This window comes from Stenella coeruleoalba (assembly GCF_951394435.1).
Source record: "Stenella coeruleoalba genome assembly, chromosome: 3".
In the NCBI taxonomy this organism is placed as follows: Eukaryota; Metazoa; Chordata; class Mammalia; order Artiodactyla; family Delphinidae; genus Stenella; species Stenella coeruleoalba.
Window position 1 is genome coordinate 27,484,735 of NC_137148.1, and position 23,282 is coordinate 27,508,016.

Here is a 23,282-nt window from a genome sequence, read left to right on the forward strand (position 1 = left end):
ACAACCCACTGTCAGCTATCTGCATCATGATTAACAACTAGCACATGAATACGGTAGCCAACAGAACATGAACAGATTCAACCTGAGTAAATATCAAAATAAAATTTACATTTATAAGAATGCTACTTTCTTCTCCTTTTAAGTATTGTATGAATTGTAAGATGCTGCAACAGGCTGTTAAAGGAGACTCCGACATAATCTCTTCCAGTGGAGATTTTAAGAGATTTAATAAGAGGACAAACGAGAGGCTAGCTTAGGTGGAGCATTGGGCCGTCATGCCTGGTGATTTCGAATGTGCTAAATGGTGTTTTAAGGTTACTTACAGCCAAAAGTTGATAAAAACACAAGTCAATCATTCCTTACTCTTAATGGACTGTTAGTTTCGTACTTAACTCGGAAAATTTATTAAACTGTATGTGAATTTCAAGTAAAGGTTTTAATGAGAAACTTTTGATTTCTGGGAAAAAATGAGTGTTGTATTCACTCAAGTAGTTCCAGAATGGAGAAAATATTGGCAACGAAATTGTAAGGGCTTTTTTCCACTGAATATTCAAAGCAAGGAAAGCCATCAGAGACCTTTTGAAGAGAAGGTTCAATTTTAATGGAGCAAAATTTATTTCAGGGACACAAAAGCTTCCTGGGGAAGAGTTTGTAGTAGTTAAAAAGCACTAACAAAATAAAATTAAAAATGCATTCTCCTTCATACCTTGTGTACATATAAAGGTCTACAAATGTTGGGGTGTGGGGAAGGTATTAGAACCAAAAGAAAATGCCCCAGGCTTTCCTATTGGAATCCACGTATTTCACCCAATCAATCCTTTCTCATTTACAAAGGCCCCAGCAAAGCCCATCATACAACAAGCTCTAGAGTTAATGTTACCATCCAAACTCACTGTGTCTTACCCTCATTATGGTTAGATATAAGCCCAGCCCTCTTGATTAGAGACAGAAGCCACCATGTAAAAAAAGAGATTGGTGCCCACTGGTCAACTTTCTCTCCTATAATAAATGAAAACAATCTTTTGCTATAAACTGGGCTTAGTGGAAATAACACATTGCTATAATCAAAACACTTAAACAGGACACTTCAAAGACTTAAATGGATGTAAAAAATGAAACATGAGTCCTTTCTCTAGCAGTGTCTAGAGAAAACGCTATCCAAACCAGCCAACAGAATGTTTGAGATCTACTGGTACAAAATCAAAGTAATAGCTGTTAATAATAGCTGCAATAATCTACTAACTTATTTTTTTCTGAGTAACAAGATGTTTGGAGAAGTTGGAAGAGTTAAATAAGAGAAACTAGCATGCTGTTCCCTTGCTAAGAGAGCCATAAGAGAACAAATACAGTTGGATAAAAATAGTTAATATTTATTAAGAGCTTACTATGTTCCAGGCACTATACTAAACTATCGTGTATGATTTCATTTAATCTTCACACTAATACTATCATGTAGGTACTACTATTATCCAAGTTTTACAGAAAGAGAAATTGAGATTCATAGAAAGCTTGCTCAAGTTCCTATAGCAAAGAAATAGTGTAACTCTACTTCCAAATCCAGTGAATTTAAGCATTACTCAAAGCTGCTTCTGTAGGATAGGTGGCTTGTCGGTAGTGCTACATGGACTTAAATAGAATTCTCAGGCCCAATTTAATACTGTGAGCAGTTTTAAGGGCACAGAATATAAAATGCATCCTTAAATAGAATGTGTAAAATGAGACTGAGACAAAAATTAAGTATATAATCAACAATCTTTCCTAGGTATCTCTATCCCTACATGAAGGTCAAAAAACATGAGTTTTATATTTCTTTCTTATGTATCTTTTGTAGACAGACTCTTTCAGCTATAATTCTTGAAATCACTATTCTGACTTCATCACTTACAAGATTGTCTGGCATATTGAATGAACTGCTTAGACTAAATTCAAGCCCCGTACTACAGATACTTTGAGCTATCTGAATGATATCCACCATGTATTACCATGTAGTCTTAGTGGAAATCCAGTCACCATCAGATCAGCTCTTGTATGATATTGCTTCTTTTCCAGATTTGTTGTAACATGATATGGTTTGCATCTTGAAACAGCAGGAATAATCTCTTTTTCAACTACCTAGTCTCCCTCTTAAGTAAAACTGAGGAAAAACAAAGTTTAGTTGCCTCTCTAATTTTTATTTTCACATTTCTCTGATATGAAGCTGAAATTGAATATTCTTAGCCACCTGGGAAGTGAACATCAAGTTTGCCATTGAACTAAAGACAGCTCCATGGTGTTATTATGCCTATGACAGGGCCCTGCTGCAGTTAAACTTCTGCTAATGCATATTAAGCAATAGTTTAACTTTCTGGTTCCTTGCATCCTAACCCAGGTTTATTATTTTTGACCCTAGTTTAAAAGAAGGAAAAATAAACCTTAAAACATATAATCTGGAGGCCAGGATACAAGAGAGGCTTGATTGTGAAAAATAAACAAATTTACCCACAGGTGAACACAAAAAACGTGCAAAGTGCATAATAACCACATATTAGTTATAAACTGACATGCCTGTGCATGTGACAGTGAGCAGGAGGGAGGGGGTGGTGGAAATATTAAAAGTACATATTTCTACTAATGTAAACAGTATTTATGACCCTATTCATAAGCCTTTAAAGTCAGTTGTTAGCACTGGGCACTGAATCAGGCTCTAGCCAGGGCCTGGCAATAGAATAACTCTAACAGTTAATATACACAGTGAGAAGAGGATATGAATTTATGCCTCCTGAGAATTACTGTATTCACAAATGACCACTTCAGCACAGCAGTTTTGGCCATCTCTCAGGAAAGAAAGCACCATGAGAGTAGTTTGAAACAGGAAGAACGTCACCTTCCAGGTAACCAACAGACGTGGTGTCCTTTCTTGGGAAGGCAGGAGGACCTTGAAAAAACAGATTTTCTAAGTGCCAGCAGGTGATGTAGAAACAGAAGGGGGAAAAATGGAGAGAAAAAGAACCCTTGTAGTTTTAGGCTGTCACATAAAATACATAAACCAAACAGGCCCAAAAGAACAATATAGATGAGAAAATCTTATTCATAAATGAGAAAAATCATGAACTCTTTCCTGTCTTCTTTAGAGTCCCTGGAGGTGAAAGGGACGTCAAGCACCACAAGCTTTTACTTTTCCTCACAGTGCATTTAATTGTGGACAGATCCTGTCAGGTATAATCCCTAAGAATGCATAAGATCCAGGGCTATTTACTAAAAATTTAAAAATAGCAAATGTTTCTGATACCAATTAGAGCTAAAAAATACAGAACTGCTACTACCTTATGTCTTGGAAAGTTAAAAGCAGATCACCTGACACTCATGGCCTAACCCCTGAAGGGGGCCATTACTCAGTCAACGGATGAGCACAGACTGAATTCCACCTTCGGCTCAACATTGCGCTGGACGCCATGAGAACTAGAGAAGCAAGTTCATGAATTCTATGTGGTGTCTGTCCTCAAAGAGCTGGAAATACACTAATGCATGTAAGAGAATCTGGCAGCAAAGCAAGATACTGAATAATTAAGTCCCAAAAGAAGTAGAGCAGAATAAAGAGTGTGAAATTTCAAGGCCTGGAACCAGGGACAGTCATATTGAAATAAAGAGAACAAAAATAGTAGCTAAAACTTATTAAGTACTTATCAGATGCCAAGCCCCATCCTGAGCACATTTGTATTAATGCACTTAATCCTCACATTTCTAGCACAGGATATGGTTATTCCTATTCTGCATATGAAGAAACTGAGATGCATAGGCGTTAAGTACTGAATTGCATGCAGTTTTACTTTTCTCATAAGTCATTTAAGTGACTGTTTTGGAATCTCTTCTGTTCTATTTGTCTATTTGTCTATGCTTGTCTCAGTATCACATTGTTGTAATTATTATAACTTTGTTCAAATTTATATACCTAAAAATCATCAAAGCCAGGATTCAAAAAAAGATAGTTGAGCTCTAGAATCCTCTCTCCAAATCATTTTATTATTTGGAATTTGAGGAAGGGGAGAGTTTGAGAAGAAAAAGGAACAGAGAGAAGCCCTTATGAGCAGAGCGTGTTTTTCTAGGATTAATCTGACCTGCCTCCTTTCACTCCTAGAACCATCACTTGTAACTTTTGACCAGTTTTTTTCTACTCTGGCCATTGGAGGAATACAAAATTATCTGTCAGCCTTATCAATAATTTTGGTTTTCAGAATTTTTCTTAATTGCTAGTAAGCACAAAATCAGGTTTAAAAAACCCTTCCTGTTTTCTCTCTCCTTTCTTTATACTTAGATCCTGATGAGGAAGACCAAAACATTTTAAGATCCCTCTGAGTCCACAAAAGAAAAATTTATCCACTCACACAGAAAGGGTCCTTAAAGCTTTTCTCAGAGGACTGAACTTCTGGGATTGAGATGTAATTGGTAAACAGGCAGGAATGTGGCTTAGAGCATTGGGGCTAGAGACATACATTTTGAGTTTCTCATGTTACCCCTTACAGTCATGATCTCCGTTGCTTGCAGCTACGTTCTGAACTAGTATTGGCATCAGGAGAAGAGCAAAGATCTGAGGAGATGAAGGAAGATCCTAGGAAGAGAAACTGTCATGAGAAAGAAAAAGAGGGAAAAGAAGAAGAAAGTTCCACGCCTTTCCCTCTTGCAGTCATCAAACACTGCCACTAGCAAACCTAACCTGGACAACATACTAGATGAAGCAGAAAGCTAACTAGCTACAAGTGGTGAGCTGGGGGTGGAGGCGGCTGTTTAGCAGAATGCAGGTTCACACTGTGGAGCCCCAGAAGGATCGGGAACTAGATGCATCATGGGTCTCTAAACATGGAAAATAATGGTAAAGGATTCATTAAAAAAAAAAAAAAAAAGTTCTTCTCCTGCCACACAGAAGTTTGAATACTGATTTTTTTTTTTTTGGCTCCTTTGGGTCTTAGTTGCAGCATGCAGGATCTTCGTCGAGGCATGCAGGATCTTTCACTGCAGCACGCGTGCTTCTCTCTAGTTGTGGCGTGCGGGTTTTCCTCTAGTTGTGGTGCACAGGCTTCAGGGTGCATGGGCTCTGTAGTTGTGGTGCATGGGCTCCAGAGTGCATGGGCACTGCAGTCTGCGTCACGTGGGCTCTCTCGTTGAGGCACGTGAGCTCAGAGTGCATGGGCACTCGGGCTTAGTTGCCCCAGGGCATGTGGGATCTTTGTTCCCTGACCAGGGAACAAATCTGTGTCCCCTGCATTGGAAGGTGGATTCTCTACCACTGGACCACCAGGGAAGTCCCTGAATATTGATTCTTATAAACAGATTGAAACTGAAAGACTATAGACTCAGAGACATCAGGCACAGCTGAAGGCAGCAGTTCTATATTGTAAACAATAGGTTAAGTAAAGTCTATTACTCCCAGGTTCTTGTTCATAATGCTAAAACCTAGGTTATATCTCTACGGCAAGACATGAGAGAATTCTTCTTTGGGGCAACAAACCACTCCAAAGGAAAGATCCAAGTGACGTCCTCTTAATACTACAAGTCAAAGAAAAAGTACTTGAAAAAATGGTCAGGCTCTCCCCTGATCATTCTACAATGACTCATATTTTGACAAGCACATTCCACATCCACAGAACTTTTGAGAGTATTTCAGTAAAATATGAATGGACAGCCAAATATCTCGCAATGTAGATAAAAGCATATATGGAACACCAACAAAACAAACTTGAAAAAGAAGGGAATATGTGGGACACCAACAATGCAACACAGAGATTTGAAGAAGGAAAAAGGTGAAAGTGAATAGATATAAAGGATAGAGGGAAAAACTCCAACATGCATCCAAAAGGAGTTCCAGAAATATTAAAAAATAGAGAATGAAGGAGAGGCAGCACATCGACAGCACCTAGAGAGTTTGTAACCACAAATTCCAGGCTCCATATCAGATCTACTGCATTAGAATCTCCATTGTTGGAACCAAAGCATCTACATGGTGCTACAGTTTTACAGGTGATTCTAATGAACAATAAGGATTAAAAATTACTGCTTAAAACTGTGTCAAGTAATCCACCTAACTAATTCCCCCCTGGACCTTCACATAATGAAAGAGCACTGAGCTAGGAGTTAAGAATCTCAGAATGCAATTATACTCCAATAAAGATGTTTAAAAAAAAAAAAAAAGAATCTCAGAATGAAATCACACTCTCAATCATACATTAGTCATATGACCTTAGAAGTCCCTGTCAATCCTCTGGGAGCTTTAGTTTCCTCACCTGTAAAGTTCAGGAAACAATACACCTTCTGTCTCACAGCTGACGAGGGACAAATACTCACCCACTCACAACATCACGGGCACTGAGTTAAACGCTTAATGCACAATCTCCTTGGAACTTCACAACAGCTCTTTGAGATAGTGCCATTATCAGTCTTACTTTATAAATGAAGAAGGAGAAACCTAACACTTTAAATAACTTTCATTTTAAAGTTACTAATATTAAGTTACCTGAATTTCTCTCTCTAGCAATTCACTCTTGCATATAAGAGTATCTATACAGAGTAAGAAATTCAAAGATCTTAATATTTTCCCCCATTCTAAAAATTAGAGTAATCCAGTTATAAAAATCAGCACAGTAACCTCGAGTTTTCTAAGAAACACTAAGATTAGCCTAAAGAAATCCATCTGCAAAAATTGTAAATCCCTCCCCAAAAAACTGAAAATGTGCCCCCACCATCACTTTAACACCAGTTAGTCAAGGGAGTGCTGATGACTGTGTGAGTGAGTGGGAATGCCAAGTGTAAAAGGCCCTTTGAGGACTGTTCTGGAGGAAGAAAACCCTGAACATTTATGGAAATGTTTGCTCAACTTAGTAATAAATGTCTGTAGCACTGGAGTGTCTGCCAGCATCTGTCTCCTCAAACAATGGCTGCGTAAGCAGTTTTTTAACTGACTTACAATCAAACTGGCACTAAGGAAGAGCAATAACCATAAACTGAATTCTCAATAATATGTTTTCAGGCAAAGGCTACATGACTATTTCCAGATTTGATTGCTATGATTCATAAATTCCGAAGGCCTCATGCTTCTCCGTATCACAATGTTACTTGGGTTTCACTAGTCCCTGTGGAGAAGTAGAGAATTAATTGCTTACAAACCTCAGGAATAAAGCCATCAGTTGGACCCCATGAGAAATAGAGACAAGCTGGCACGTAAACAGAACAGGTAAGAAAGCTGGATGTAAGCCTGCTACCTATGTATAGAAATATGCCTTTAAAAATTGGTTTTTGCAGCAAAACACTGCAAAATAGAACATGCACACAATATGATTAGTCACATTTTAACCTAATGCAGGACTTTTAAGGCTAATTGCTTCCAAAAGACTCGTGGGTGTAACAACTCTTTTGGTCAATGCCAGGGGTAAAATGAGCCATAAAAAGCACAAATTTCAATGCTGGCAAATGTCATTGTTTCAAAAGACTCTTTTCCCCAAAAAGGGGTTTTAGATGAGATTTCTTTGAGTTTTCTGTGGCCTAATGGAAAGGCCAAGTTAATAGGATTATCTGAACTTCACTCTAGATAATGGTCAAAGAAAAACTAAAAAGCTTTCCAATGTGAGGGCAAGCTTACAAAGGGGCATATTACACATGAGTAGGCCTAGGGCTCCCAAATCCGAAGTGAGCCCGGAGCAAGAGGAGCAGTTGTTCAAAGACCGCTCGGCCACTTGGACGCTGCAGTACGATGGGTTTCACTATGCAGACAGCCAGCAAGGACAGCTACAGAAGTCCTCAGAAAGCCTGACTCTAGAATACCTGAGTGTGAGGAGAGTGAATGAATGGAGGAATATTAAAGTCATTAGTATTTTTTACTTTACCCTGAAACCTTTAGTAACTCAAGAGAAACAGTGAAAAGAAGCTGTGACTAAGAATCTAAAAGCCTTTACTAAGTACCACATCAGCCTTGGTCAAACAAAAGCCAAAGTAAGGATTAATAACATCAATAGCCTCCTATACTCCGTGCCAAGCTCTTTATGTGCATTAGCTCAGTTAATTTAATCTTCTAGCAACATTACTAATCCCATTTTACAGAGACACATAGTTAGGCCAGGAGACATTAAGTAACTAAATTGCCAAGGTCACAAAGCTTATAAGGGAGGAGACTAGGATATGGATACAGGTCAGTCTGACTCTAACATATGTCATTTAATGATCCCTGAAAGAGATTTTCAAAAATTCATTTTATTTATCAAAAACATTTTTTAAAGACCAACTATCAGTCTAAAAAATTCCAAATAAGGGCTTCCCTGGTGGCGCAGTGGTTGAGAGTCCACCTGCCGATGCAGGGCACACAGGTTCGTGCCCCGGTCCGGGAAGATCCCACATGCCGCGGAGTGGCTAGGCCTGTGAGCCATGGCCGCTGAGCCTGCGCGTCCGGAGCCTGTGCTCCACAATGGGAGAGGCCATAACAGTGAGAGGCCCGCGTACCGCAAAAAAAAAAAAAAAATTCCAAATAAGATTCAAATAGCCTCCTAACTGTATGAAACAGAAACTCGGTCAACCATATAGGAATAAAATTCAATCAGAGACAACATGGGGTTATCTCCAATAACAAATCATGTTCAATTAGAACCTCTCACAGGGCTAGGGACTGCACCCTACAGTCTGTGCTATTGTTGGAGAGTTCTAATTACTATTAAGTTCTCAATACTGAGTTGAGGGACTTCCCTGGTGGCACAGTGGTTAAGACTCCACGTTCCCAATGCAGGGGGCCCAGGTTCGATCCTTGGTCAGGGAACTAGATCTCACATGCATGACGCAACTAAGAGTTCGCAAGCCACAACTAAGGAGCCGGCGAGTCGCAATAAAGAAGCCAGCGAGCTGCAACTAAGGAAGCCACGAGCCACAACTAAGGAGCATGCCTGCTGCAACTAAGACCCAGAGCAACCAAACAAAGAAATAAAAATAAATATTAAAAAAAAATAGTGAGTTGAAATCCTCCTCCATTTAACTTCCATTCATAAGTCCCTTTCTACTCTCTCTTATACATAGAAGTAGGCTGAATCCCTTCTCTACATTCTTAGAGGCAGCTTGGATGTCACCTCTCTGTCTTCTCTTACCTAGGTATCAATAAAATAACATCAGTTTCTTCAACCATTCCTATTACAGTTTTTGTCAACCTTGACCCTCCTGTTTTTATCTAGACTCATTTCTCTTTATGAATATCTCTCTCCAAGTATGATACCAAATCTGACTAGATACTTCTGGAATGGTCTAACCACTGGGGGTATAGTAGAACTACTATGGACCAATTCTGCTATAGATGTTATTACTTGAACCCGAAAATCATCTTAGCTTTTTTGGCTGTCATGTAACACTCCTGGCTCATTCATATTGAGTCCTTGATCATTTCTGCACACACCCTCATTCTAGGCAAGTGGATTTGAGGTCCTAAATATAAGATTCTGTATTTATCTCAATAGAGTTTTTTTCTTATAAAACTTGATTAAACCCTAAACTCTCAAGATTGGTTTGCGTTACTTTCAAGTCAAAGACTAATGCAGATGCTAGATCCTACAGAGTTGATTTTTTCTCCTTCGGCCACTTTGACCAGCAATGTTCCAAATGGTGCCTGCTCTGTCAACTCCCAGAGTGAGGACAATCATGGTGCATAACAAAGCCCCCTGTTGACCCATGGTAGACATGTAGTGGGAACAATAAATACTCCTTTGTTGTTTTAAGCCATTTGGGCTTTGGCATAGCTTGTTTCTACAATCTGGTCTGCCCTGGTGAATAAAAGACATCAAGTGTTGTAACATAGCAGCTGACTCTGTAGGTACCAGATGCTAGTTTCTGCAGTTCATCTCTCTTACATAATTTAAAAAGCTGAAATACAGAGACTTCATCCTTCACTCAATGTTATTAGGACAGAGCTCCTCGGAACTGCTGTCCTATCTGTAAAATGTGCCCCTACCACTTCTGTATGTACACACCCCTCCTTCTCAGGCGCTTTCTTCCCTTCAAAAACAGAATCCTGCCAAGAGCACTGGTTTTAAAGTCCAAAGACTGCTTCACCTTGGACTGGTATGGTGACTCCCAAGGTGGATGCATGCAATTCTTGTCCAAAGGACCACAATTACAGCATCATGCAGACATCCAAATATTCAGCTTAATTGCATACGTCATGTTCTTTTGTTCTCAAAATGCCATCACCACACAAAAGAATCCTATGTTGTTTTCTCTGGTGGGTGGTTAGGGTGGGATTACATTATTGAGAAAGGCAGGAAAATGTTCAAATAAAAATTATAGATGGAATTTCTAATATGTGACAGGAGGAATTTGACCTTTAACCAAATAGCTAGTCTGGGAAGATACTGGAATAATAATTTAATAACTCTATCAGGCACCACAAGATAGACTACTTCAGCTCATATTAATAGATTCTATACCTAAGTAGTGACTGTATGACACAGTATGTCATTTAATCACTAGTCACTGTTTTCTCATAAATTCATGTGTAGTTTTCTTTTTTCCTAATTAGATTGTAAATGACTAAAGAGCAAAACTATCTTAGATTTTATTTAAACCAACTACATCTGCTAGTCACACTGAGTCTATATAGGGAGTCCTCAATCAATATCTTTTTAGCACATTTTAATGATAATTTTGATACTAATAATGAATTTATAACATAATTAACTAAAAATATAATCAAACCTCAAAGAACCAGAAAGTTCACATTTAGACAGCAAAACAAATTTTAACAAGAAATCCCTAAAGATGGTTTTATAGCTACTTTTTCAAAGTTCCTATAAATGCTCCTTGTATATTTTCCTGTTAGCTATTATTTAGTTCAGAATCCCTTCATAAAGTGATCTGTAACTGTCATATACTTAATTACATACTTAGTTTTCCACTATTAGGAAAAAGCAACAGCATAACATGGTTATGTTATAAACTGTGTGCTTAGAAATTTTTAAATAGTAAAAGAAGTAAATAAGTAATATACCTGAGCTTGCAGAATCCATAGAAAAATGTTCAAAGAGAAACAACATAGGGGGTCCCAATAAATTATACTAATGAAACTGGGGAAAAAATAGTAGAGTAAGAATTCTAGAAATTCACCATGAATGCTGGTGCATTTAGAATCACCTGGTAAGCTTTTAAAAATACTGGTTCCTGGGCTTCCCTGGTGGTGCAGTGGTTGAGAGTCCGCCTGCCGACGCAGGGGACACGGGTTCGTGCCCCGGTCCGGGAAGATCCCACATGCCGTGGAGCGGCTGGGCCCATGAGCCATGGCCGCTGAGCCTGCGCGTCCGGAGCCTGTGCTCCGCTACGGGAGAGGCCACAACAGTGAGAGGCCCGCATACCGCAAAAAAAAAAAAAAAATACTGGTTCCTGGATCCCACCCCAGAGTAAATCAGAACCTGAGGGCTGGGGACAGCATCCAGCATCAATAGTTTAAAAAGCTCCCTGGTGATTCCAATGTGCAGCCACAGTTGAGAACCACTGCTAGGGGAAACTGAAGTGGAATTTCTAGGTGCTTTCAAGGGCTTCAGCAAGTGAGGTTACCAATTCTTTAAATTTTTTCTAGTTATACTGTAAAATAACTTGCTTTCAGGTTTTTCTTCTTTGGACCAAGCTATTATTGCATATTACCTCTTACTCAAAATTAGGGTCATTTGGGGGCTTATAAATGGACTGAACACTCTGTCCTTTCAATCTAAATACAACATAAATTCTACAACTGACAAAGCTAAATGTCCTTCTTAATCAGCCTTTCTCTTAACTTAGTTCTGCAGGTTCCTGTCTCTCTAAGGGTTTCTGTCTCTGACTCTTTCCATGTTTCTTTCTCCACTGCCTTCATGTTCTCCCCTCCTTCCAACCCCAGGAGAGGCAAGATGTTCTCTTCATCCCCCTGCACCGTGTTGTCCAGGCTCACGGGGAAGGCAAAGTCCATGCAGTTGGGAGTAGCCAATGAACAGGCTAAAGACAAAGACTGAGACCCAGAGAGCAGGACAAAATCATCAACCAGAATCAGAGAGAACAGAGCGGGGGTCTCCAGATATAAAGGGAGTTTGCCTGCTGAGAAAAACACTTAATTTCAGGTGTTTAAAAGTAAGAACTGTCTTCCTGTAATAATATCAGTTAGTCCCAACTTAGATTTTAGGACTAAACTCCTTAAGCCATCTATAGTATTTTTAAAGACCAAATGGAAATATGCTCTAAGATAAAAACGCACAAATTAACTAAAAGAGTAAATTTCTTTGCTTGCAGCTGGACTGATGTCAATTCAGAATGTTAATTCTAGCTATATTAAACAGACCTTGTGACTGACAGCTACATATGTTTTATTTATTATGTAGGGAAATGACTTCTTTATAATAACTGCACTCTGGTTTTTCTGTTTAGGTTTTGAGTTTTTAGAAAACTTATTTAAGAAGCAAGGGAAGAGGAACTCTACTCAATTAAAAGAAACTTAAGAGTCACAGGAACCAAATGCAATGTTTAGGCTTTTTTGAATCTTGATTCAACTATTGATTCAACTGTTAAAAAAAAAGTATTTTTGAGGTAATCAGAGAAATGTGACTATTGACTGGGTGTTAAATGATAAAAGAAATATCATTAATTTTGTCAGATTGATGGCATTGTAATTATAAGGAAAAAATCCTCATCAATTGAATATACATAACAAACTATTTACCTATAACTTATATGATGTCTGGGGATTTGCTTTATAATATTATGGCCAAAATAAAGGGAGAGCAGGAGAGATGGGTAAAACAAAGTTAACAAAATACTGATAATTGTTGAAGTTGAGTAATGGGTACATGGAACTCATTATACTATTTTCACTACTTTTATGATTTAAATGTTTAAAATTTCCCTAGTAAGAAAATTATCTTTAAAATATGCTTTCAATCATAACATTCATGGGAAAATAATTTTAAAGAGAGACTCTTTATGTGAAAAATGTTAGAAATTGCTCTCTAGATCATTTGCCCAGAGAATGTGTAAATCAGGAAATTAAAGGAGTGGTGTGGAATGGTGAAAAATTTTATCAAGGAGGTAAAACTGGAACCAGAACTTAAGAAATCATAAGTTAAAACAATTAAAAGGGGGGTGGTGGTGGTGGTGGTATGATGAATCGGGAGATTGGGATTGACATATATACACTAATATGTATAGAATAGATAACTAATAAGAACCTGCTGTATAAAAAAAATTTTAAAAATATATATATAATAATAATAATATAAAGTAGTGGTAGAGGGATATTTATTAAAAGAAAATATGTTTGTTGTATAAGAATAAATGATCCAAAGAACGTTAAAAAGAAGGAAAGAAAATCAACTATACTTCAATAAAAAATAAACTGAAAAAAAGAAAAAAAACAATTAAAAATAAGTAGGGTTTTGATTGAGAGAGATTTTCTTTTCTTTCTTTTTTTTTTAAACTTAGAAGGGTTTATACTCTATTTCTATTACAGCAAAAAAGAAGTCTCTTTACATAAATCCAAATTGTTGATTGAAAGATATTTTCTTTAATGAAGATAGGAATAACACCAACCCACAGATCATGGTGTAGGAGACCCAAAATAGTTCACTTTTATGGAAGATTAATAATAAAGGTATCAATAGTAATAACAATAATAAAGCAACTAGTAGCAATTGAGTGCTTACCACTTGCCAGGTACTATTCAAAGTACTTTATATACATTTCTTATTTAAGCCTCACAGCAATCCTATGAAGTATGAGCTATTATTAGCACCCAACCCCTATCCCTTTCATATATGAAGAACTTGAGTTCAAAAAGGTAAAAATAACTGCCCAAAGTTACTTGCTAGTAAAAGTCAGAGCTGTAACTTTAATCCAGGTCTGTTTAAACCTAAACCCCAGGTCCTTAAACATCTTGTTATTCTATTCCCTCATGGTATGGTAAATTTCTCTACATATAAGGGAAGTATAATGGATATTTGGGGCTGCGATTTCTGGTATTAGTGATTCTCTATTGTTGCCTAGAGTATTTGAAGGATGATCTAAAAAAGAACTAAAGAGAATCCCACAGGGAAAGGGTTACAAACAAGGCAAGTACACAGTATAAGAACAGAAGTAGTGTACCTCAGCCAAGTGCCCACCTAAGAAGGAGGAAAAAGAAAAGGGAATCGTATATCTCTCACACATCCAGAGGTGATGAAATACCAAAAACACCAGCTAAAGAAAAAGTGAGAAGGATATGTGCCAGGGCAAATCCTGCCATTAGAATCCATTTCTACCCAAAAAGCAACCCATCTATCCTAACTGTAGGTTCCCAGATTGTTCTATGCTCTCCTCCATGAAACATTCTTCTCAGGAAACAAACTCCTATCTAGATTTACCTAATAGGATGGAATAGAATAGCTGTCTACCATCCCCCAGGTATTTTTGCTTGAAGCCTTAACACACCTTCCCACCACTCCCAGCAACAATCAAAACAATCTCCAACCCTCCTTAAGCAAGCAGGGAAGGCATGTGAACTAAAGAGCCAAGGAACTCTTTCCTGGCCCCTGAAATGTGCAGAGTTGAATCATAGTGTTAGGGATTTGGTATACTTGAATATAAAGCACCATCTGGGAGCTGGAAGACCTGAGCTTCAATGTCCCATTTCTGCTACTAACCCGCTACATTATCTTTGGCAAGTCACTTCACCTCTCTGGGCTCCAGAATCCTTATTTGTAAAGAGCTGGGGCTATAATAAAGAATTTTATAACTCATTTCTATCTGCAGAATCCTTTCATCAAATGATATCTTTCAGGGAAACTAACAATGTGTAACAGACAAAGAGTAAAACTACTCTTAAAAAAAAAAAAACTACTCGGAGAGAGTGTCAAGGGGACCACTTCCCATGGCCCATTATACTAGAGCATGTTAAGGTGCTTCTCAGCTTCAGCATTCCATGATTATAAGTAAAATCCCTGCAGCCTGAGAAGGAGGCAGGGTCCTAGAGGGCAGCTGCACAAGAGGATCCCCTGGCCCCCATATGGCTGTGCTCCTTTATCAGTGAGCCTCTTCCTAAAGCAAATAAGCAAAGAATGAAATCCCACAGAAACGGAGTCCGACGTGAGGACTCAGGGAGCCAACAGAATGAAAACTCAGCTCCATCCAGGCAAACTAAAACACACTCCAAGGAAGAGATAAGGTTTATGAAAAGGAAACTAACACAATCACTTAAAAGAATTTCAACATTAAACCACTCAGGACAGGCTGCCAGGCCACTGGAAGGCTGCAAAACATCCAAGGTCAGCCCTGAAACACTTTGCAGAGACCCAAGCCTTGATTTTCCTCCTTTGTTTCTCACTGCCCTGGGGTCACGCTCCTTCGGGTCCAGATGTATGGGACGTGGCAATGCACTATACACAGCACACGTTTCTCCTGACACTGAGTCCTACAGGACTTCAGCACTTTAGAAAAAGGAGTTATAGGGGGAGTGACTACAATTTAATAAATCTGGAATTTTACATATATTAGAACAAAGTAGCCAACTCAAGAGGGTCATCACATGAAAAACATGACACCGTTTACTTCTGAATTTTAGATAAACAACAAATACCTTTTTCACCTGAAATTCAAATTTAACTGAGGATTCCCCTTCTTCTTTTTTCAGAAATCTGGCAACCCTATCCCTCAAGGTGAAAGCACATTCCAGCCATACTTCCAATACCCAAATCATTTTTAAAAAATTCCTCCTTGGGAATGGCCCTTACAGAATAAGAAACATTCCTTCCAATAGTCTCTATAAAGTTCAAACGTCAGCCTCGAAGCTGGATTAAATTTCTTACAATTGCCAAATGTTATTCATAAATGAATGAGAATGATCAAGCAAGGTGACTCCATTTGGAGCCAAAACAGGAGGTATGATTCTATGTTAATGAAACTAGTTGTCTGTGACAGTCATTATTCTTACTAAATCCCTACTGTATACACACACACACACACACACACACACACACACACACACAGACACACACACACACACCCTTCTGATTTATCCAACTCCTATTCTATGTAGGCATTCTCTAACTCCAAAATGGGTCTTCCCAGATTTCAGGACCCACCAAAGAAGATGGAATTCCAAAAAGCTATTTTACGAAGGTACACAAGAAGGAAGCACCTTTTCAAAAATGTATTTGGCAACAAGAATGTATACTTTCTCCAAGGTGATTTGGGAATCATTATTTCAGAGAGTTCCTGACAAAGAAATTAAGCTAACTTATTATTTAGCATTGGTAAGGTCTACTGAAAATTGGATTCCAAGACAGGTTGCAAAAGAAAGCCAAAATAAGGACTAGAATCATAATCAAGAACTGACCATATTTTTTAAAATAAAATTCAAACCAAACATTTGAAGAATACTTAAAGTGCTTCTATGGATGGAGCCCCATGGAACATAGTTTGAAAATACTTGACAGGATATTATATAGGTCTTTCCTAGTATTGTATTTCTGTAATTCTAGTTACTCATTAATACAGTGTTTTCATAATGAATCCAGACTGTGAAGAAGAAAGATCTGTTTTTTTGGCTACCTATTCAATCTCAGAAATCACAGGCCAATGAGCCTCAGTCAGGTTGGAGCCAGTTCTGACCTTGAAGAGTTCTTCCCTGCAATGCAAACAGCCCCATGTGGTTGTTTTCCCTTCCTAAACCAAAAAAAGTATACAGACATATCTTCAAGTGTCAATTTCCTCATTGAGACCATGCCCCTGTTATAATGTAAGTGTTTTGCTGAGAGCTATTCATAGTAGTGTCCTTCCTGATATACTCTCTATTTCTGGTAAAAAACAAGGAAATCTACCAGCCTCTTCCTGGCAACACTTTGCTACTCACAAAAGAAAGTGACCTACAGAAACAGGATGGTCATGTACAAGGTAAGAGTGTAGGTGAAGGATGCACCAGAGAAATGGGAAGAAGCTGGGGTGATTTTACTTTATTCTCCTACAACCCCACCACCCATTTTTGTGTATGAGAAACAAAGTAGAAAGGTTCCCCTATGGAATACTACTCAGCCATTAAAAGAATGAAATCTTGCCATTTGCAACAAAGTAGATGGATCCAGAAGGTATTATGCTAGATGAAATAAGTCAAACACCGAATGACAAAATACCCTATGATCTCACATGTGGAATCTGAAAAACAAAACAAACATACAAACAAAACAAAATGAAAACAGACTCAGAGACACAGAGTAGATGCTAGAGAGAAGGGGGTTGGGGGAGGCAAAGAGGTGATAGGAATTAAAAGGAACAAGCCTCCAGTTATAAAATAAATAAGCCACAGGCATATGACATACAACATAAAGAGTATGGTCAATAATATTGTAATAATTTTGTACGGGGAACAGATGGTGACTAGACTTATCATGGTGACAATTTCATAATGAATGCAAAGGTCAAACTAACATAATATTGTACATCAAGTATATTTCACTTTAAAAAGGTTCTGCAAAATGATAATAACAAGAAATGAATAAATAAATAATAGGGCACGTTCAAAGATATACAGCAAAGCTAAAGTTAGAAGCAGGCCTTTTAATTCCTGGCCCAATGTGACTTTGATTTCAAAAATGAACTGTAAAAAAAAAAAAAGTGAACTGTGACAACACAAGGCATTAATGTAAGTGGGAAAGAGAGGAGGGAATAGAAGAATTGCTTGTCTTGTTTGGAGAAAATACGGAGAAGACACAGATCGACACATGACATGCATCAGGGAAGGCTATGTGTGTGAAGGAAGATTCATTTGATTCTGTTGCTAATGCTCTGATTCATCTACACTGGTGGCGTCTGTTACTCTCTGTCAGTGTGTCTCAGGCAATTTGAGAGCAAGAATCATACTGCATGCAGTGGACTCCAGGCATAAATACTGTCACCCCCAGCTTGTCCTCCAGGCCCTCTAATTCTGCTTTTTCATCCCTCCTCTTAACTCCTTTCCAATCCCCTAGAAACAAATTCTGAGTCAAGTGTCTTTACTTTTCCTAATGGCAGAAGCTTTGTGACCAAGAGTAGTAGAACAGAGCCCCGGGCATTCTATGAGATAAGGTGAGAGTTTAGTGGTTAAAGTAAAAGTCCATTGTGCCTTATTCTTCCTTCTAGATCTTATCAACTTGGAAAATAATGCCCTTCACGCAATGGCAAAGAAAAGTACAATGTGGTCTTTAATCTGTCCTTCAGTGTTTATATGTCAGCCATTTGGCACCAAGTAAGCAAACAGGGGTTTTGTTAAGTGGGGAAAAAGTTGTCACTTTCACACAATGCATCTGAGCTGGGTGATGTGATGTCACTACTGTCTTAAGGTAGAACTACCCACTAAGGAGTTCTAAACTTCTCTTGCTTTTATTGGCTTCAGTAGCCCGTGGTTGAACTGCACGTAGCTGAGTGACTCAGTAGTTCCCTGATGTATACAATCCTCATGACCTACAATGCATTAGCTTTTAGGACTGGAAGTTTCCTCAAAGATCTAGAGGTGAGGGTGGGAGGTGGAGTGGGGAAGGGGCAAGAGTGAGGAGTGGTCCATTTACACAGCAGATCTGCTAGATCTTGTGACCTGAATCTTCCTTGAGAATCTTAATATGCAATTGATATTTGATTATTCTCTGGCCTACTTAGTCTCTAATTGTTCCTTCCCTGGTGGCTTTGCTTGCCTAACAACAACAAAAGCTCCCAAGGAGAGACTTTATCATAGTGCTAGGCCCTAGCAGATAATAACTACACACCTTTATCACAGTAGTTACCATTTTATGAGCACCTAACATGTTCCAGACCTTGGATTCTTACAATAATCCTATGAGATGGGCATTATAATCCTCACTATATAAACAAGAAAACCAAGGCTACCAAAGTAGGTAGTGGCAGAGGTGGTTTGATCTCAAGTCTAACTAAAAATCCTCTTCATTAATCTACACTTTTCATGGCATTTCCAATAAGAAAACTTTTGTAGTTTTGATTACCTACATAACTCTCAAACTTTCGTGATTTCTTTCTGTCTATTGAATTAAAACGTTTCAAATTACCTTTAGCATTATTTGTCTTAGTAATTCTTTTAGAAAAGCAAGAGACAGAATTGTCCCAATGACCAATGACTATTTTTTATTTGTCCTGCCAGATCCATTTCCTCCATTTTCTACTCAGCATTGTGCCCTGGAAAGCAGCCTTTACAGACTACACCCTCCGGCTTTCTGTTGGGTAAACCCAACTGGGTAAACGGCATGGGAGGCACTGGATAGAGGTCAAAGGAGGGAAAAGAGTATTAGTGATAATGGTGTTTTTTTGTTCTTATAATTCTGGCATCACTGGACAATGAAGAGGCCCTTCAGGTTAGCTGGGTTTGTCTACAACAGCCACAGCACCTATCCCCTGACTCTCTTCTAGAGCTACAACTATTCTCTTAAGGGCAAAACTGCTCCCTTCCCTGCCCAGTCAGTTTTAGGTGTACCAACTTCTCCCCACTGTTGCTAGCCCCAGGATGCTTCACTATTCCTTGTTACTTTCCCTTAAACTTATTAACACTTGTGTAAATCGTTCCTAAATTAAACTTTCCTCAATTGCTCCATCTGAGATCCGAGTGTATTTCCTACAGGGATTTGGACTGATACAACCTGAGCTCTAAACTCTCCTTGATGCTTTGGATCACTGAAAAAATAAAAGATGCCTTTTCATGCATACACATACATTCATTCCACAAATATTTATTGAGCTCCAATAGCGTGCCAGGCAGTGGGTTTACAATGGTAACTGATGTGGCCACTGCTCTCCTATAGCATAAAATACAGTATGGTAAATGACTTAAACAGATAATCACACTAACTAGTGGAAAACTACAATTGTGCCATGTGCTTTGAAGGGAGGTACATGGCCTGATGAGGACAAACAATAGGGGTCAATCCAGTCAGGGAGATCAGAAAAGGATTGCGTGAAAAAGGAAAACTTGAATAGATATCCACAAGACAAATAGGTGTTTATTGGGCATAAAAAGAAAGATCATTTCAGGCACAAGCTGATGGCCAATCAAGGCCAGTGTGGCTGGAACAGAGAAAGCAGGAGGGTGCCTGAGGAAATATGAAGCTGAACAGTCTTTACAGACCATATTGAAAATTTGTTTTTATCCTCCAGTTACAGTGTAGAGAGTGGATTAGAAGGCCACAGTGAACCGAACAAAGACCAGGTGGGAGTCTGTTACTGCAGTAGACAAAGTGAGAAGTGATCTAAATGGTGGTGGGAAAAATGGAGAGAAATTGATAGATCTGCCCCTTCCTGGGAGATTTCAGTGCTTGGTTCCTTATATATATTAATACAACCATCTAAGGGTAATGACTTCTCAATAAATGGAAAAATGCTACCTTCTCATTGTGGGATGGGGGTCAAGAAACATTGTTCTAGGTCTAAGCAAAAGGATGAAACTCAGCAATGCAGCCTATATGCAGGCTCAGGATATAAAAACTGTCCTCACGTTAACTTCCTGCCTTTCCCTCTAACAACTCTCACTGCTTAGAAAGTCCATGAGAGAGAGAAACCAGAGACCTGAGAGACCTAGAGAGACCTAGGTTCCCATCATGGCTCTTCCACTAACTGCAGACTACGAAATTAATTAATTTCTCTGATCTTTACATTCGTCTTCTGCAAAATGAGAACAATAAGTACTTCATAGGGTTGTTATAAGGATTAAATTGAGTAACGTATGTGTATAAGTATGCCATAGAAAACCAAAACAAAGAAAACATTATATATTAGTAGGTCTTAGGTCTGGCAGATTTCAAGGTTGATTGACTCAGCAGCTTAATTAATTTCTTTCTGACTTTCTCTTCTGTCCCCTTTGATGTGTTAACTCTGTCTTGAGCTGGCTCCCCTCATGATCATAAATTAGAAGTATCACATTTAAAGAAAGAAACACTTAGAGGTAGAAAGGAATATCTTTTCCACTATTGCCTACTTAAATGTGAGAAACCTTTACCAAACAACCACAAACTTATATCTCATTAACTAAAACTAGAATAAAGATATGTGAAGGCAGGAATTTTTGTCTGTTTTGCTTACTGATGTATCCCCAACATTCAAAACAGTGGTTAGGACTTAATAACTATTTGTTGTCTGAATGGACCACATGCCTAACTTTAATCCAATCACTAGTAAGCAAAGTGGTATTGGCACTTTTCTGTAAAAGACAAAATAATGTCAATTTTAGGCTTTGTGGGCCACACACAATCTCTGTAGCATATTCTTCTTCTTTCAACCCTATAAAAATGTAAAAAATATTCTTAGCTCATGGTCCTCCAAAAACAGGCCAGGGACTAGACGGCTTGCAGGCTGTGGTTTGCTGACCCCTAGCTTAGACTAATCATGTGGGGTAAAATGGAGTCAAGCACCATGATCAGTAGAATATGTAAAGCACTCAGCAGGGTCCTCAACATGTAAAAAGCACTCAGTAAATATGTCCTGCCATTGTTTTTGATGATGCTATCATTTTCCTTATTCTTGTTATTCTAGGATAGCTGGACTCTAGAGACCTCTGCTCTGTGATAAACCTGCCATGGGGAGTTGAGTGCCTTTAACCCTGGACTAAAGCAGCATCTAGGGTAGGGACCATGTGAGCCACTGCACAGAAAGACATACTATATAAGAATAGGTAAAGATATAGAAAACAGTAAGTTAAGGGTCAAAAACCAAGATCCACAAAATCAGCAGAGAATGTGATAGGTGTTTCATGGTTGAGAAATGAGTTCTATTCCCAAACATTAGAAAATTCAAAGTTAAAGATGTAAAATAAGTTCCTTTACCATATGAGAGTCTTAAATAGACTAATAGGCAACAATCTCACCAAGGTAAAATCCTATGCATTATTTTCGGTATAACAGAACTTTTTTCCCCAGAGGTCATTGCTATGACATTTTTAAACATTGCTTTTAAGGTTTATAGCTGATCTGTCATCTCCATTGTTTTATATTATCTGATCTTCAACAGCAGCCCACTGAAGTGGGGGAAGAATGCTATCATTATTATTGCTAATCATTCCTGATATTAAAAATATTTAACAACCAATATGGTTTGGGACCAACCATACCTCCCTGAAATGGAGTGGATCCTTAATGCCCCCCCGCTGGGTCCCACATTAACTCTTTTGTTGCTCAATCATGGGAATATGGGGGGGATCTGAAAGGAGGGGGACAAATGGAATGGCTAGTCATCAAATAATACAGAAGGATTTCAATATTTTAATAAGCAGTATGGCTGTACCACTGTTTCTGAGGTGACTATCAGCCCTGCCTATTTTTGCCAAACAGGAAAAAAAATGGCTTTTCTAGGACTCTAAATCAGTAAATGGCAGAGCTTGGATTCAAAGTTAATCCTCAAAGATTTAAATCCTCTGCTGTTTTCTTTCTGCCATCCACTGTCTTTACTTTTGTGTTCTTTTTCACATCCTATGGATTACCTAGTCACTAATTCAGACCAGGGAAAAGAACACCAAATTTGGAGACAGTAGGTTTATGTCCAAGTCCTACTTCTGCTATTTATTAATTGTGAGACCTTGGGCAATTCACCTGATCCTACAAGACTATTTATTCACTGGGAAAATTATGGTAATCATGTCTGCATAGCAAGGCAGCTGAAGAAAAGCTTCGTACAATATTGAATGCTATTCAGATGTTAGCCACTCACACAATGTGCAGATTGGCAGTTTTCATCTTAAAAATCAGAATGTTGAACTGGAATTCTTCTTCCAGATGAGGAAACTCAGACTTCTGAGAGATTAAATTACTTGCCCAAGGTCACACAGCTAGTGATGATAGAGCCAGGGCTAATTTCAAAGATCTTGAATTCCAATTCAGGGCTTTCATCTGGGCAGTCTCCAAACTCACATCACAGGCTGCCTACAAAGATGGAAATGTGAATGATCTTAACTTACAGTCTCAGCACTGTTGGCAGGCCTTTGTCATCAGCTTCTTCCAGGTCTGCTTCTGGCCCAATATACAACTTCTTTAGTTCAGGGGACACCTTGCCAACTGCTAAGTCACTCTAGCAGCTCTGGGACTGCAAGTCATTTCAGCAGCTCTGGGCCTGGAAGAGTAGAAACTGGTGTTAATGACACTACTTCTGCTATAGATACAGCAAGCAGAAGACAGCATGGATAGGGACAGTACCTATCCTACTAGGGTCTGACTTTCAAGCCTCAACTACCATAGGCCAAAGGGGTCATGTTTGCTGGTGTAACAACTGAGAAGGAAGAGTTATTCTCAGCCTAGGAAGATTCAGCATGGGTTACCTCAAAAAGACAACCCTCGATG

At 38.6% G+C, this 23,282-nt stretch overlaps 1 long non-coding RNA gene across 1 annotated transcript in view; it reads right to left on the reverse strand.

Moving 5' to 3' along the window:
* LOC307183860 overlaps window positions 1–23,282 on the reverse strand; it is a 242,694-nt gene that overhangs the window by 216,398 nt on the left and 3,014 nt on the right. The window contains exon 2 of the long non-coding RNA XR_013827626.1: window positions 22,904–23,055. This is a non-coding gene — a long non-coding RNA (uncharacterized lncRNA). The remainder of the gene's footprint in view (window positions 1–22,903; window positions 23,056–23,282) is intronic.